This window comes from Portunus trituberculatus, chromosome 47 (genome assembly GCF_017591435.1).
Source record: "Portunus trituberculatus isolate SZX2019 chromosome 47, ASM1759143v1, whole genome shotgun sequence".
Lineage (NCBI taxonomy): Eukaryota > Metazoa > Arthropoda > Malacostraca > Decapoda > Portunidae > Portunus > Portunus trituberculatus.
This window is the reverse complement of record NC_059301.1, coordinates 35,313,509-35,332,755: the sequence shown is the minus strand read 5'-3', so window position 1 is coordinate 35,332,755 and position 19,247 is coordinate 35,313,509. Positions and strand designations below refer to the sequence as shown.

The 19,247-nt window shown below is 37.6% G+C and overlaps 1 protein-coding gene across 7 annotated transcripts in view; it reads right to left on the bottom strand.

Annotated features, from left to right (window-relative positions):
* Positions 1-19,247, bottom strand: part of LOC123520691 (BET1-like protein) — an 84,214-nt gene that overhangs the window by 50,478 nt on the left and 14,489 nt on the right. The window lies entirely within an intron of this gene.

Genomic DNA, 19,247 nt, shown 5'->3' with positions numbered 1-19,247 from the left:
CTCAGGAAGTTAGACTATGAGGAGAGGCTGAGGGAACTGGGGCTGACCACATTAGAAGAGAGAAGAACAAGGGGAGACATGATAACTATGTATAAATTGGTGAACAAGATTGACATATTGGACAGAGAGTTGATAAAGGTGACCACAAGTAATCATCTCTGACGACATGGAAAAAAACTAATAAAAGACATCTGTTTAAATGACGTGAGAAAGTACAGTTTCCCACATCGTAGTATTGATAAGTGGAATAAACTGAGCAGTGATGTCGTTAACGCAGTGTGTGTCAATCAGATGAAAGAGAGATATGACAGGAGTGGCCAAGGAGGCAGGACACAGAGAGCTTAGCTCGGGCCCTGTAATACACAAATAGGTAAATACAAATAGGAAAACACACACACGCCCGGTAGCTCAGTGGTTTGAGCGCTGGCTTCACAAGCCAGAGGACCGGGGTTCGATTCCCCGGCCGGGTGGAGATATTTGGGTGTGTCTCCTTTCACGTGTAGCCCCTGTTCACCTAGCAGTGAGTAGGTATGGGATGTAAATCGAGGAGTTGTGACCTTGTTGTCCCGGTGTGTGGTGTGTGCCTGGTCTCAGGCCTATCCGAAGATCGGAAATAATGAGCTCTGAGCTCGTTCCGTAGGGTAACATCTGGCTGTCTCATCAGAGACAGCAGCAGATCAAACAGTGAAACACACACACACGAGATACGGTAGAGGAAGGACGCACTGGCGCCGTTCCGACAAGCAGCTGATCTTCACTACATACCGGTTGTACAGTTTTTACAGTGGCCTGGGCAGGTAGTGTGGACTCATTTTTCTTCATGTAATCAATTATTAAGGAATGATGAGCGAAAAAGAGATACCATCAAAATGCAGACGTGAGATTGGAGAAGGTAGGAAAGCTGATGATGACTATGCTGATGTGGGTGAGCATGTATTCGAAGGTTTCGATACAACGACTACTTCACTACTAAAAAGAGTGTCAAATATTGAATATAAACTAGATAAACTGATAAAGGAGAAGATGGAAATGAAAGAGAATGAAGAACAGGATAAAGAGTTTATAAAACTGAGAGAAAGGATAAAAAAAGTGGAAGAAAATGAAGCTAGGCTAAGAGCGGAAAACGAAGAACTAAAAAAGGAAGTAGCTAACTACAAAAAGCAGATGGAAGAAGGACTCGGTAAAGCCGAGAAAGAAAAAGAGAAGCTGAAAGATCTAGTAAACAAGGAAGAGGAAAGAGTACAGAACGTGATTAAAAAAGAAGTACAAGCATGGAGAGTCCAAGATAAGAAAGATAAGGCTGATTTTCAGGAGGTGATTCAAGAACAACTTAAAGAAAAAGAAGAAAATATGACAAGCAAAATGATAGGAGTCCTCAAGACAAAAGAAAATTTAGTTAGAGAAATTGCAGAAAAAAGAAGAGTGTAGTCGTATTTGGAATAAAAGAAAAAATATAAAATATAGACCAAAAGAGAAAAGAAGAAATGAAATCAGTCAAAGACCTACTGAAGAATCTAAACGACGAAGATAGGCAGAACTTGGAAGAGGAAGTAGAAGAAATAAACAGAATGGGACCATATCAAGAAGGAAAACGAGACCAATTAAAATACTACTAAAATCACAAGCAGCAACAGAAGAAATATTATATAGAACAACAAAACTTAGAGAAACAGAAGGCTGCAAGGATATCTATATAAAGAAAAATAGAAATGAGGAAGAAAGGAAGAGATACAATGAACTGGCAGCAGCAGTAAGGGAAAAGAATAATGAAAGGTCAGAAGAGGAGAAGAAGGCATTTTTTTGGAGAATTCTAGGAGACAGGATAAGGAAATGGTATATAAACGAGAAGGAAGAGAAAAAAGTGGAACAAGTTTAACTAAAAATGATAAAGGCAAAAGACTAAAAATGATGTATACGAACATAGACGGGTTTTATCAAGTAAATTAGAATTAAGAGATTACATAAGGAAAGAAAATCCAGATATTGTATGCCTGGCTGAAACAAAACTAAATAAGGCAATCAAAATAGACTTGGATAATAGGTATAATGTATGGAGAAGAGACAGAGTGGGTAAAGGAGGAGGAGGAGTCATGATTATGTTAAGGAAGGAGATAGTGATAAATGAAATGGAATGTGGGAAGGAAAAGCAGAAGTATTGTATATTAAGATGCATATTAATAAAAAGAGATAACAATCATTGTAACATATGTGCCACCAAAACAAATTCATGGACCAATCAAGAATATAAAGACATGATAGATGACACAATAAGGAGTCTAATGAGAATCGTTAAAGAAAGGAGAAAAGTGATATTAGTAGGAGATTTCAACTGTAAAGAAGTGGACTGGGAAAATTATGAAAGTGGTATGGGGGAAGAAGCCTGGGAGAAAGATTCTTGAACCTAATGATAGACAATATGATGGACCAGAGAGTAAAGGAATGCACAAGATTCAGAGGAAACGACGAGCCGGCGAGATTGGACCTAGTTTTTACAAGGGGTATACAAATGAATGATGATATAAGATATAAGTGCCCATTGGGAAAGAGTGACCATGCAATATTAGAAATAGATATAGAAGAGGAAAGGAAGATAGAGACGATTCATACAAAGGAGACCGATTAAATTACAGAAAGGCTGATATTGAGAATCTCAAGAACTATTTTAAAACGTAGACTGGGAGGAGATGGAAAACTCAGAGACAATGCAAGACAAATATAACTTATTTTTGGAAATATACAAAACAGGAGTCAGGGAATATGTCCCAAAATATAGACCTAAAGAAGAAGGAAAGAAAGATTGGTTTAATGCAAGGTGTGCAAGGCAAAGGAGAAAAGAGATGGAGCATGGAAAAGGTGGAGGAGAAATAGAATCCAGCAAATAAGGAAAACTTCAAAGCAGCAAGAAATGAATATGTTAAGGTGAGGAAGGAAGAGGAAAAGAACTTTGAAAAAGACATTGTCGAAAAATGTAAGGAGCAACCAAAATTGTTCTATAGATTCATAAATGGAAAAATTAGGCAAAAGGAAACAATAGAAAGGTTAAAAGGAGAGAACGGGATGGTGGAAGACCCAAAAGTATGGCAGAACTATTAAATAAAAATTCCAGGAGGTCTTTACTAAGGAATCCAAATTCGAGAGGCCACAGGGTAATAGAGAGACAATCTATATGAAAGAGATTAAAGTAACCAAGCTTGAAATAAAAGAGTTAATGAAGGAACTGGATGAAGAGAAGGCAATGGGACCGGATGAAGTCTCAGGCAGAATACTGAAAGAATGTAGGGAAGAACTAGCAAGTCCTATATACAACATCATAAAATGCTCAATAGAAAATGGAACAGTACCAGTAGAATGGAAAAGAGCTGAGGTGGTTCCCATATATAAGAGCGGAAGGAAGGAAGAACCTTTAAATTACAGACCGGTATCACTAACTAGTGTAATATGCAAGATGTGTGAAAGAATAATAAAGAAACAATGGATCGAGTTCCTTGAAGACAACAAATTAATATCAAATAGCCAATTTGGTTTTAGAAAAGGACGGTCTTGTGTAACTAATTTATTGAGTTTCTATTCTAGAATAGTTGATAGAGTACAAGAGAGAGAGGGATGGGTTGACTGCATTTATTTGGATTTAAAAAAGGCGTTTGACAAAGTGCCACATGCAAGATTACTGTGGAAGTTAGAGGAGAAGGGTGGCTTAAAAGGAAGCACATTGAGATGGATAGAAAATTATTTGAGGGGGAGAGAAATAAGGACGGTAGTTAAAGATATGAAGTCCAAGTGGAGAGCAGTAGAAAGCGGAGTGCCACAGGGTCAGTATTGGCACCAATACTTTTCCTCATTTATATTAACGACATGCCAGAAGGAGTGAACAGCTACATAAATTTGTTTATGGATGATACGAAACTGTGCAGAGTTATAAAGCAAAAGGAGGATTGTGAAATACTGCAAGAAGACCTAAATAAGATCTGGGAATGGAGTAAGAAGTGGAAATGGAATTCAATGTGAACAAAAGCCATGTCATGGAAATGGGAAAGAGTGAAAGACGACCTGTGGGAATCTATAAGATGGGAGATGGAGTAGAACTGGAGAAAGTAAAAAGGAAAAGGACTTAGGAGTGACGATGGAAGAAAACAATCAACCAGTAAGCCATATTGATAGAATTTTTAGAGAAACATATAATTTGCTAAGGAATATTGGAGTAGCATTTCACTACATGGACAAAGAAATGATGAAGAAATTGATAAGTACTATAATAAGACCCAGATTGGAATATGCAGGAGTAGTGTGGACCCCTCATAAAAAGAAACACATAAGGAAATTGGAGAGGCTACAAAAATAGCTACAAGAATGGTTCCAGAATTTGAAGGGATGACATATGAGGAGAGACTAAAGGCTATGGATCTACCAACCCTGGAACAAAGAAGGAGAGAGGAGACCTGATACAAGTTTATAAATTGATCAACGGAATGGACCAAGTGGATAATGAGAAACTGATCCTGAGAGAAGAATATGACATCCGAAGCACAAGATCGCATAGTAAAAAGCTGAGAAAAGGAAGATGTCTGAGAGATATTAAAAATATAGTTTCCGCAGAGATGTATTGAGACGTGGAACAGTTTAGATGAAGAAGTAGTGTCTGCAACGAGTGTGCACACTTTTAAAGTAAGATTGGATAAGTGTAGATATGGAGACGGGCCACACGAGCATAAAGCCCAGGCCCTGTAAAACTACAACTAGGTAAATACAAAGAGAGGATGAGTTGATTGTATTTACTTGGATTTAAAAAAGGCATTTGATAAAGTGCCACATGCAAGGTTGCTGTGGAAATTAGAAGAGAAGGGTGTTTTAAAAGGAAGCACATTGAGATGAATGGAAAATTATTTGAGGGGGAGAGAAATAAGGACAGTAGTCAAATCTATAAAGTCCAAGTGCACAGCAGTAGAAAGCAGAGTGCCACAGGTGTCAGTATTGGCACCATTACTTTTCTCATTTATAAAAACGACATGCCAGAAGGAGTGAACAGCTACATAACTCTGTTTGCGGATGATGCGAAACTGTGCAGAGTTATAAAGCAAAAAGAAGATTATGAAATACTGCAAGAAGACCTAAATAAGATCTGGGAATGGAGTAAAAAGTGGGAGATGGAATTCAATGTGGAGAAAAGCCATGTCATGGAAATGGGAAAGAGTGAAAGACGACCCATGGGAATCTATAAGATGGGAGATGGAGCAGAACTGGAGAAAGTAAAAAAGGAAAAGGATTTGGGATTGACGATGGAAGAAAATAATCAACCGGCAAGCCACATTGATTGAATTTTCAGAGAGACATATAATTTGCTAAGGAATATGGGAATAGCATTTCACTATATGGACAAAGAAATGATGAAGAAACTGATAAGTACTATAATAAGACCCAGATTGGAATATGCAGGAGTAGTGGGGACCCCTCACAAAAAGAAACACATAAGGAAGCTGGAGACTACAAAAAATGGCTACAAGAATCCTCACAGAACTTGAAGGATGACATACGAGGAGAGACTAAAGGCTATGGATCTTCCAACATTGGAACAGAAAAGGGAGAGGGGATCTGATACAAGTTTTTAAATCGATCAACGGAATGGACCAAGTGGACAATGAGTATCTGATCCTGAGAGAAGAATCTGCCAGTCAAAGCACAAGATCACATAGTACGAAACTGAGGGAAGGGAAGATGTCTAAGAGATATTAAAAAGTATAGTTTCCCATAAAGATGTGTTGAGATGTGGAACAGTATGAATGAAGAAGTAGTGTCTGCAACGAGTGTACACAGTTTTAAGGAAAGATTGAATAAGTGTAGATATGGAGCAGGCTACATGCATAAAGAGGTGTAAAACTACAACTAGGTAAATACACATATACACACACACACACAGTGTTGGCACCAGTAATGTTCGCGGTCTACATAAATGACATGATGGATGGGGTGTCCAGTTATGTGAGCCTATTTGCAGACGATGCAAAATTGTTAAGAAAAGTGAGATGTGACAAAGATTGCGAACTACTCCAGGAAGACTTGGACAGAATATGGAAATGGAGCTGTACATTGCAAATCGAGTTCAACACGACAAAATGCAAGAAATTAGAGTTTGGCAAGAGTGAAAGAAGAATCAGGAGTATGTACAAGATAGGAAATGAAGACATAAAACCAGTCATGAAGAAAAGACCTTGGGGTGACAATTACCAATGACCTATCGCCAGAGAGACATATAAACAAAATAATTGGAGAAGTATTGAACTTATTTAGGAACATAAGAGTGGCGTCAGATATTTAGATGAAGAAATGATGAAGAAAATAATTACTGCAATGATAAGACCAAGGCTTGAATATGCAACAATACAGTGGGCTCAACTTAAAGAAACACATAAGGAAACTAGAGAAAGTACAGAGGGCTGCAACAAAATGGTGCCTGACTTAAGAGATTTGACTTATGAAGACAGACTGAACAGAATGCAACTTCCGACCCTGGAAAACAGAAGAGAAAGGGGAGACCTGATAGCAATATACAGAGTGATGATTGGCATGGAAAAATGGATAGGGAAGATCTGTGTATGTGGAATGAAAGAATGTCGAGAGGGCATGGGAAAAACTAAAATGGCCACTTATAGGAGAGATGTGAAAAATATAGCTTCCCTCATAGAAGGGTGGAAGCATGGAATAGTTTAGACGTGGAAGTGGTCAAGCAAGGAATATTCATGATTTTAAGAAAAAGCTGGACATTAGTAGATATGGAGACGGGACAGAGCATAGCTCTTTTCCCGTATGTTACAATTAGGTAAATACAATTTAAACACACACACACACACACACACACACACACACACACACACACACACAGAGTAGTGTAGTGGTTAGACTCGACTCACAATGAGAGCAGGGTTAGAATGGCATGCGAGGCAAATGGGTAAGCCTCTTAATGTGAGCCCTGTTCACCTAGCAGTAAATAGGAGGGATGTAACTTGAGGGTTGTGGATTGTTCTGGTGTGTGGAGTGTGTTGTGGTCTCAGTCTAAAGATCGGTCTATGAGCTCTGAGCTCGCTCTGTAATGGGAAGAGTGGCTGGGTGACCAGCAGGAAGAGGAGGTGAAAAACACACACACACACACACACACACACACACACACACACACACACACACACACACACACACACACACACCTAACAGATGCCAATATGAAAGAAGTGAAGCAAGAACACCAGGAAGTACAAAAGTCCTTTAGGAGATAGTGAAATGCAGGAAGAAGAAAATAAAGTGATTACACAGAGTGAAATGGTAAAGGCATTAAAGGAAAATGAGTACGTAGTGAGAGATATTGCTGAAAAAAAAAAAATGTGTGATCATAACAGGATTGAGGAGGAAACAAACAGGAACTGGCAGGATAGGAGAGATAAGGAAAATGACAGGATTAAGTCTTTACTGAATAAGATCTAAGAAGAGGAAGAGGACCTATATGCTGAGGTAGAAGAAAGTGTTAAACTGGGAGCTTTTGAGGAAGACAAAAATAGACCATTGAAATTGAAATTAAAGTCTCAGGTGGCAGCTGAGGCCTTGCTGAGGAGGGCTTGGAAACTTAAGGACTCTGAGAAGACCAAAACAATTTACATAAGAAGAAATATGTCAGGATGACGGATGAAAATGAAAGAGCTTGTAACTGAAGTGAGGAGAGGAATGACGAAGAACAGAGGAGGAAAAGACCAAGTTTTTGGAGGATGAGAAATGGGAGGCTGAAGAAGTGGTGGATAAAACAGACGGAATAGGTTACATGACAGAAACATTGAAGAAAGAGACTAGGAATGGAATAAAAGTGACTTACATGAATATAGATGGATTTCTGTCTAAGAGGCTAGAATGTATGGATTACCTAAGAAACAATGAACTGGACATAATGTGTGTAGTGGAAACAAAGCTAAGGCCCAAAATAAAGCTAGACTGGTTTGTTGTAAAACACTACAAAGTATGGAGAAATGATAGAAAAATAAAGGAGGTGGTGGTATAATGGTTCTTACTAAGGAAGATCTGATAGTGAAGGAGGTGAACTATAGTAAGAGAAATGAGGAAGTGATAAGTATGCTTATAACAGATGGCAAGAGGGACATTAATATTATAACAGTATACATACCACCCAGAACCAGTGCTTGGGAATATGAACAGTATCAAATGGTGATGAGAAATACTCTAGACAGAATGAAGCAAGAACTCATCAGAAAGGATAGAGTGATGATAGTTGGAGACTTTAATTGTAAAGAAATAGTGTGGGAAGACTACGAAGTGGTGAACGGTGGTGAGTGGGCAGAAGAATTGTTAAAGGTAGCAACAAATAACTTGATGACACAGTGGGTGAGATCACCAACAAGGTGCAGGGGACAAGATGTTGCAGCAAGGTTGGATTTGGTATTTACCAGGGCATCTCTAAAAGAGGAAATTGAACATGAATGTCCCTTGGGAAAAGCGATCATGATGTCCTAAGCTTTGAGCTGGATACGGAATTAAGCACAGATAAGATTGTGGAAACAGGGAGGAAAAATTAAATTATACTAGGGCAAATTATAACCATATAAGGGAGTTCTTTAATGAAATTGACTGGTCCGTGGTATACCAGGAAAGGGATATGCAATTGAAATACGATAAATTTATGGATTTGTATAACTCTGCTGTGAAAAGTTTGTGCCATATCACAGAAAGAGGACTTTAAATAATAAACAGTGGTTTAATAGAAATTGTGAAGAAGCAAAAAGAACAAAGAAAAGGCATGGAAGAAACTTAAGAAAACAGTGATGTATTATCAAGAGAAGTTTACAAAACAGCAAGGAATAGATATGTTGAAGTAAGGAGAACAGCACAGAAGGAATATGAACAGAGGGTGGTGGAAAACTGTGATAGTGACCCAAAATGTTTTACAAATTCATAAATGGAAAACTAAATAAAAGGAGGCAATAGAAAAGGTAAAAATGGGAAGAAGTATATGAGGATGCTGGAGATATAGCTGAAATTTTGAACGACAACTTTTGCAAAGTGTTTACAAAGGAGGAGCATTTTATGGGAGGAAGGCCTACGGAAATAAAGCAAATGCAGGACATCATGGTTACTAAGGAAGATGTAAGGAAAATTATAAGCAATATGGATATTAATAAATCAATGGGGCCTGATGGCATATCTGGGAGGTTGCTAAATGAATGTAAGGATCAATTGTTGAACCCTGTATTTGATATTGTGGAAACCTCCATACGAATAGGATTAGTCCCGAAAGAGTGGAAAAGAGCTGACATTGTGCCTATATATAAGAATGGTAGTAGAATGGAACCGCTAAATTATAGACCAGTATCGTTGACTAGTATATTGTGCAAGGTATGTGAAGAAGTAATTAAAGCTAAGTGGAGTGAGTATCTAGAAAGTGAAAACATTCTGAGTGAAAGGCAGTTTGGTTTCAGAAAAGGAAGATCATGCGTATCCAATTTATTATGTTTTTATTCAAGAGTGACTGACATACTACAACATAGAGAGGGATGGGTGGATGCTATCTACCTGGACTTGAGAAAGGCCTTTGATAAAGTACCACACAATAGACTGATGTGGAAACTAAAGATGATTGGAGGAGTAAATGATAAACTAGCAAAATGGATGGAAAATTACTTAATGGGAAGAGAAATGAGAACAGTGGTGAAGGAAAGAAGTCTGAGTGGAAGAAGGTAACCAGTGGAGTTCCACAAGGGTCAGTGCTGGATCCCATCATGTTTTTGATTTATGTTAATGATATGCCAGTAGGAATTGACAGTTACATGAACATGTTTTGGACGATACTAAAATTATGAGGAGAGTAAAGAATGTGGAAGATTGTAACAAGTTACAGGAAGATCTTGATAAAATATATGAGTGGAGTAAAGAGTGGCAGATGGAATTTAATATAGACAAGACCATGTTATGAAAATGGGAAGAAGTAGATACAGACCAAACAGGGATTACAGGCTGGGTGATGAGAAAATTAAAGAGACCAATGAGGAGAAAGACTTAGGAGTAATCGTGCAAAACACCTTGTCACCGGAGAAACACATTAACAAGATTTTTGGGAAAACATACAACATGCTTCAAAATATTGGCCTTGCATTCCACTACCTAGATGAAGGAATGATGAAGAAGATATTATGTACCTTAATAAGACCCCAGTTAGAATATGCAGCATGTGTCTGGTCACCGCATATGAAGAAAAATGTGAAGAAGGTGGAAAGGGTACAGAGGCTGGCAACAAGGATGGTACCAGGACTCAGGGAGTTAGACTATGAGGAAAGACTGAGGAAGCTGGGGCTGACCACATTAGAAGAGAGAAGAACAAGAGGAGACATGATAACTATGTATAAATTGGTGAACAAGATTGACATACTGGACAGAGAGTTGATAAAGGTGACCACAAGTAATTACCTCCGAGGACATGGAAAAAAAATAATAAAGGACATCTGTCTAAATGACGTGAGAAAGTACAGTTTCCTGCATCGTAACATTGATAAGTGGAATAAACTGAGCAGTGATGTCATTGATGCGGTGTGTGTCAATCAGATGAAAGAGAGATATGACAGGAATGGACAAGGAGACAGGTCACAGAGAGCTTAGCTCGGGCCCTGTAATACACAAATAGGTAAATACATACACACACACACACACACACACACACACACACACACACACACACACACACACACACACACACACACACTAAGGAAACAATGTGAAGAGATGAAGGCTAAACTCCTGGAAATGGAGATGAAAAATATCCGAAGGGGACTTGAGGAAGGAGGAATGCCTTAATTTAATTGATACCATGATGAAAAAAGTGAACCATGAACATCAGGAGATACAAAGGTCCTTTAGGGAGATAGTGAAAAAGCAGGAAGAGGAATATAAAAGGATTTACGCAGAGGGAAATGGTAAAGGCATTAAAGGAAAATGAGTATGTGGTGAGAGATATTGCTGAAAAGAAAAAATGTGTGATCATAATAGGATTGAGGGAAGAAACTAATAGGAACTGGCAGGATAGGAGGGATAAGGAAAATGACAGGATTAAGTCTTTACTGAACAAGATCTCTGTGGAAGAAGAGGACCTATATGCTGAGGTAGAAGAAAGTGTGAGATTGGAAGCTTTTGAGGAAGGCAAGAATAGACCAATAAAATTGAAATTAAAGTCTCAGGTGGCAGCTGAGGCCTTGTTGAGGAGGGCTTGGAAACTTAAGGACTCGGAGGAAACCAAAACAATTTACATAAGAAGAAATATGTCACAGGATGAGCGAATGAAAATGAAAGAGCTTGTAACTGAAGTGAAAGAGAGGAATGATGAAAGAACAAAACCAAGTTTTTTTGGAGGATGAGAAATGGGAGGCTAAAGAAGTGGTGGATAAAACAGACAGAATAGACATTACATGGAAGAATGAGACTAGGAATGGAATACAAGTGACTTACATGAATATAGATGGATTTCTGTCTAAGAGGCTAGAATGTATGGATTACCTAAGAAATAACGAACCGGACATAATGTGTGTAGTGGAAACAAAGCTAAGGCCTGAAATAAAGCTAGACTGGTTTGTTGTAAAACACTACAAAGTATGGAGAAATGATAGAAAAAATAAAGGAGGTGGTGGTATAATGGTTCTTACTAAGGAAGATCTGATAGTGAAGGAGGTGAACTATAGTAAGAGAAATGAGGAAGTGATAAGTATGCTTATAACAGATGGCAAGAGGGACATTAATATTATAACAGTATACATACCACCCAGAACCAGTGCTTGGGAATATGAACAGTACAAATGGTGATGAGAAATACTCTAGACAGAATGAAGCAAGAACTCATCAGAAAGGATAGAGTGATGATAGTTGGAGACTTTAATTGTAAAGAAATAGTGTGGGAAGACTACGAAGTGGTGAACGGTGGTGAGTGGGCAGAGGAATTGTTAAAGGTAGCAACAAATAACTTGATGACACAGTGGGTGAGATCACCAACAAGGTGCAGGGGACAAGATGTTGCAGCAAGGTTGGATTTGGTATTTACCAGGGCATCTCTAAAGAGGAAATTGAACATGAATGTCCCTTGGGAAAAGCAATCATGATGTCCTAAGCTTTGAGCTGGATACAGAATTAAGCACGAATAAGATTGTGGAACAGGAGGAAAAATTAAATTATATTAGGGCAAATTATAACCATATAAGGGAGTTCTTTAATGAAATTGACTGGTCCGTGGTATACCAGGAAAGGGATATGCAATTGAAATATGATAAATTTATGGATTTGTATAACTCTGCTGTGAAAAAGTTTGTGCCATATCACAGAAAGAGGACTTTAAATAATAAACAGTGGTTTAATAGAAATTGTGAAGAAGCAAAAAAGAACAAAGAAAAGGCATGGAAGAAACTTAAGAAAAACAGTGATGTATTATCAAGAGAAGTTTACAAAACAGCAAGGAATAGATATGTTGAAGTAAGGAGAACAGCACAGAAGGAATATGAACAGAGGGTGGTGGAAAACTGTGATAGTGACCCAAAATGTTTTACAAATTCATAAATGGAAAACTAAATATAAGGGAGGCAATAGAAAAGGTAAAAATGGGAAGAAGTATATGAGGATGCTGGAGATATAGCTGAAATTTTGAACGACAACTTTTGCAAAGTGTTTACAAAGGAGGAGCATTTTATGGGAGGAAGGCCTACGGAAATAAAGCAAATGCAGGACATCATGGTTACTAAGGAAGATGTAAGGAAAATTATAAGCAATCTGGATATTAATAAATCAATGGGGCCTGATGGCATATCTGGGAGGTTGCTAAATGAATGTAAGGATCAATTGTTGAACCCTGTATTTGATATTGTGGAAACCTCCATACGAACAGGATTAGTCCCGAAAGAGTGGAAAAGAGCTGACATTGTGCCTATATATAAGAATGGTAGTAGAATGGAACCGCTAAATTATAGACCAGTATCGTTGACTAGTATATTGTGCAAGGTATGTGAAGAAGTAATTAAAGCTAAGTGGAGTGAGTATCTAGAAAGTGAAAACATTCTGAGTGAAAGACAGTTTGGTTTCAGAAAAGGAAGATCGTGTATCCAATTTATTATGTTTTTATTCAAGAGTGACTGACATACTACAACATAGAGAGGGATGGGTGGATGCTATCTACCTGGACTTGAGAAAGGCCTTTGATAAAGTACCACACAATAGACTGATGTGGAAACTAAAGAAGATTGGAGGAGTAAATGATAAACTAGCAAAATGGATGGAAAATTACTTAATGGGAAGAGAAATGAGAACAGTGGTGAGAGGAAGAAGTCCGAGTGGAAGAAGGTAACCAGTGGAGTTCCACAAGGGTCAGTGCTGGGTCCCATCATGTTTTTGATTTATGTTAATGATATGCCAGTAGGAATTGACAGTTACATGAACATGTTTGCGGACGATACTAAAATTATGAGGAGAGTAAAGAATGTGGAAGATTGTAACAAGTTACAGGAAGATCTTGATAAAATATATGAGTGGAGTAAGGAGTGGCAGATGGAATTTAATATAGACAAGACCCATGTTATGAAAATGGGAAGAAGTAGATACAGACCAAACAGGGATTACAGGCTGGGTGATGAGAAAATTAAAGAGACCAATGAGGAGAAAGACTTAGGAGTAACGTGCAAAACACTTGTCACCGGAGAAACACATTAACAAGATTTTTGGAAAACATATAACATGCTTCAAAATATTGGCCTTGCATTCCACTACCTAGATGAAGGAATGATGAAGAAGATATTATGTACCTTAATAAGACCCCAGTTAGAATATGCAGCATGTGTCTGGTCACCCATATGAAGAAAAATATGAAGAAGGTGGAAAGGGTACAGAGGCTGGCAACAAGGATGGTACCAGGACTCAGGAGTTAGACTATGAGGAAAGACTGAGGAAGCTGGGGCTGACCACATTAGAAGAGAGAAGAACAAGAGGAGACATGATAACTATGTATAAATTGGTGAACAAGATTGACATACTGGACAGAGAGTTGATAAAGGTGACCACAAGTAATCATCTCCGAGGACATGGAAAAAGCTAATAAAGACATCTGTCTAAATGACGTGAAAAAATACAGTTTCCTGCATCGTAGCATTGATAAGTGGAATAAACTGAGCAGTGATGTCGTTGACGCGGTGTGTGTCAATCAGATGAAAGAAAGATATGACAGGAATGGACAAGGAGACAGGTCACAGAGAGCTTAGCTCGGGCCCTGTAATACACAAATAGGTAAATACAAATAGGGAAATACACACACACACACATATGATAAGAAGAGATAGAAGAATACTTTTAGTTGGAGACTTCAACTGTAAAAAAAATAAACTGGAGAGAGATGGAAGTAACAGATAATGCTGGGCAGTGGAGCGAGAAAGTGTTACATTTGACTATGGTTAATGCAATGGAGCAGTGGGTGGAGGAGTCAACAAGATACAAGAGGGAAGAACCAATGTTGCTTGACCTAGTTTTCACAAAGAAACTAGAACTCCCTCCAATCATACAATAACTTAGTCCAATGGGGATCAGTGATCATGTGACATTAGAGATGCAAATTCAGGAGGAAGATGAGATAAGTTACAGAGATGACTATAAAGGTGAAAGATTAAATTATGCAAGTGCAGATTTTGAAAAATTAAGGATCCATTTTGCTGATATTGAGTGGAGTAATATTATATTCAGAAAGACTGTACAAGGGAAATGTTACATATTCTTACAAAAGTATAATGAAGGAGTAAAAAAAATTGTACCTGTTTATAGAGTTAAGAAAAAAATACATGCTTAGTACAATGCTAGATGCATACAAGCCAAAAAGGCAAAGATAAATCATGCAAGAAACTCATTAAACAGAGAAATGACTATAACAGATGGCAGTTAAAAGATACCACAAATGAATATATTAGAGTAAGGAGAGAGAAAGAAAGAAACTTTGAGAAAGATGTAGTGAATAGAAGCAAAGATAAACCAAAACAAGGTTATAAACGGCAAAACAAAGAATAAGGAAACAATTGAAAAAATAATCAAAGAAGGGATGACATACCAAACAGAGAAGGAAATGTGTGAAATAATGAATGAGAGCTTCAAGACATTGTTCACTGCAGAAAATTATTTCACAAAACCTAATAGGACATGAGATTGCCAAGGATTACAGGAGATCGCAGTACACAAAGAAGATATTGGAAGATTATTGGAGAAGTTGAATGTCAGAAAAGCAATGGGGTCAGATGGTGTATCAGGTTGGGTGTTAAAGAATGTAAAGAGCAACTACTGGATCCAATTTGGGAAATAATTTTAAGTTCAACAAATTAAAAGAAAATTCCACTAGAATGGAAGAGAACCAATGTAATACCGATATTTAAAGGAGGAAAGGCAACTGAACCACTAAACTACAGACCAGTGTTACTTACAAGTGTCTAGGAGAAGTTGTGTGAAATAATCATCAAAGGAAAATGGATTAAATTTCTAGAAGAGGAGCAAGTCATATCAAACAAAACAATTTGGGTTCAGGACAGGGCAGTCAGTTGTATCAAACTTATTCACCTTCTACTCGAGAGAGTTATTGCAGGACTTGAAAACAGAGATGGATGGGTAGACATAGTATACCAGAATATCAAAAAGACTTTTGATAAAGTCCCTCACGGAAGACTACTTTGGAAACTAGACATCATAGGAGGACTGCGAGGAACTTTGCTCGAATGGACAAGAGGTTATTCGAAGGATAGGGAAATGACAACTGTGATCAGAGATACATATTCAACTTGGGGTAAAGTAACTTGCGGAGTGCCACAAGGGTCAGTGTTAGCCCCCATTATGTTTCAGATTTATGTAAACAACATTCACATTGGGATAAACAGTTACATAAATTTATTTCCTGATGATGCAAAGCTGTTAAGAGTTATCAAAACCAGAGAGGATTGTCTGTTGTTGCAGGAAGATAAAAAAAAGATCTATGAGTGGAGCAGGAAGGTGAAATTGGAGGTTAATGCCAAGAAATGTCACATAATGGAACAAGGAAAGATAAAGAGAAGACTGGTATGGAACTATTTGATGGGAGAGGAACTAATAATGAAGACTAAAGAGGAAAAAGATCTGGGAGTGATCATACAGGAAAATCTGAGCCCTGAAAAACATGTAAGAAGATATTAGGACTATCATATAAAATGTTAAATAATATAAAAGTGGCATTTCATTACATGGATAAAGATATGATGAAAAAATCATCACAAGCATGATACGCCCAAGGCTGGAATATACAGCAGTGGTATGGTCTCCGAGCTCTAAAAAGGATATAAGAAAATTGGAAAGGATACAGAAGATTACTACAAAGATGGTGCCGGAACTAAAGGACCTCACATAAAAAGAATGACTGAAGGAAATGGGACTGCCAACCTTACAAGATAGAAGAGAATGTGGGGACATAATAACAATGTATAAGATAGTAAATGATATTGAAAAGATAGACAAAGAAGACCTGGTGCTGTTGACAGAAGATGGAAAGACAAGAGGACATGAAAAGAAGATCAGGATGAGGCAGTGTGTGAAGGATATAGGAAAATACACTTTTCCACACAGAACAGTGGAAAAATGGAATGTATTGGATAATGAAGTTATTACATCATATAATGTGCATAACTTTAAGGAAAAATTAGATAAATGGAGATATGGAGACAGAACACTATGAGCCCTACTTGAACCCTGTACAATACAACTAAGTAAATACAACTAAGTAAATACACACACACACACAGGAGGAGACAATAAATTAAGAGTGACATATACTAACTTAGATGGTTTGTTATCAAGTATATTGGAAGTTCGGGAATATTTGAAAGAAAAAAAGCCAGATGTAATGTGTATCGTTGAAACAAAACGGAAGAATGAGATACATGTCAACTTTAAAGAAGAAGGATATAATACCTGGAGGAGGGATAGGAAGGATAAAGGGGGAGGAGGAGTGCTAATAATGGTTCATGATAACATTTGTGTGGAGGATGTGCAATATGGAGAGGACAAAGTGGAAGCATTGGGAGTAACAATCAGTACAGAAGATTTGAAGAAGAGAAAAATTATAGTTACATATGTTCCACCAAAGACTAATACATGGGGATAAGAAGAGCATAAAGATATGCAAAGAGAGACGATAAAGTATCTGGATATCATGTTAAGAAGAGATAGAAGAATACTCTTAGTTGGAGAGTTTAACTGTAAAAAAATAAACTGGGGAGAGATGGAAGTAATGGACAATGCTGGGCAGTGGAGTGAGAAAGTGTTACAGATGACTATGGTTAATACAATGGACCAGTGGGCAGAAGAGTCAACAAGATACAGCGGGAAAGAGGAACCATCGTTACTTGACCTAGTCTTCATAAAAAAAACCGAAGTCCCTCCAATCATACAATCCAATGGGAGAAAGTGATCATGTGACATTAGAGATGCAGATGCAGGAGGAAGATGAGATAAGATACAGAGAGGACTATAAAGGAGAGAGATTAAATTATGCAAGAGCAGATTTTTAAAAACTAAGGAGTTATTTTGCTGATATTGAGTGGAGTAATATTATGTGAAAGAAGACTGTACAAGAGAAATATGACATATTCTTACAGGAATACAATGAAGGAGTAAAAAAGTTTGTTCCTGTTTATAGAGTTCGGTAAAAAATACATACATGGTACAATGCTAGATGCTTACAAGCAAAAAAGGCAAAGGATAAAGCGTGGAAGAAACTTTTAAAGCAGGGAAATGACTATAATAGTTGGCAGTACAAAGATACTAGAAATGAATATATCAGAGTAAGGAGAGAGGAAGAAATAAAGTTTGAGAAGGACATAGTGGATAAAAGCAAGGATGAACCCAAACTTTTCTACAAGTTTATAAACGGGAAAACAAAGAATAAGGAAACAACTAAAAAAATAGTTAAAGAAGGAAAGACATACCAAATAGAGAAAGAAATGTGTGAAATAATGAATGAGAGCTTCAAAACGGTATTCACTGAAGAAGGTGACTTCACAGAACCTAATAGGACATAGAATTGCCTAGAATTACAGGAAATTGCGATTCGTAATAAGGATATTGGAAGATTACTGGACAAGTTGGAAGTCAGGAAAGCAATGGGGCCAGATGGTGTATCAGGCTGGATGTTAAAAGAATGCAAAGAGCAATTACTGGATTTAATTTGGGAAATAATTAAAAGTTCAATAAATGAAGGGAATGTTCTACTAGAGTGGAAGAGAGCCAATGTAATACTGATATTTAAAGGAGGAAAGGCAACTGAACCACTAAACTATAGACCAGTGTCACTTACAAGTGTCGTAGGGAAGTTATGTGAAATAATTATCAAAGAAAAATGGGTTAAATTTCTAGAACAGGAGCAAGTCATATCGAACAGACAATTTGGGTTCAGGACAAGGCGGTCAGGTGTATCAAACTTATTAAGCTTCTACTCCAGGGTTATTGCAAGACTTGAAGGCAGAGATGGATGGGTCGACACAGTATACCTGGACATTAAAAAGGCACTTGATAAAGTTTGTCCAGGAAGACTTCTTTGGAAACTAGAGAACAAAAGAGGACTGCGTGGAACCTTGCTCGAATGGACAAGAGATTATATGAAGGATAGAGAAATGAGAACTGTGATCAGAGATACATACTCATCTTGGAGTAAAGTAACTAGCAGGGTGCCAAAAGGGTCAGTGTTAGCCCCCATTATGTTTCAAGTTTATGTAAACGACATTCACATTGGAGTAAACAGCTATATGAATATATTTGCTGATGATGCAAAGTTGCTAAAAGTTATCAAAACCAGAGAGGACTGTATACTGCTACAGGAAGATTTAAATAAGATCTATGAATGGAGCAAGAAGTGGAAATTGAAGTTTAATGCCAAGAATTGTCACATAATGGAACTAGGAAAGAGTAAGAGAAGACCAGTATGGAATTATCTGATGGGAGAGGAACAAATAGCAAAGACTAAAGAGGAAAAAGATCTTGGAGTGATCATACAAGAAAATCTGAGCCCTGATAAACACATAAATAAGATATTTGGACTATCATATAGGATGTTGACCAATATAAGAGTGGCATTTCATTACATGGATAAAGATATGATGAAAAAATCATCACAAGCATGATATGTCCGAGGCTGGAATATGCAACAGTGGTATGGTCTCCGAGTTCTAAAAAAGATATAAGAAAAC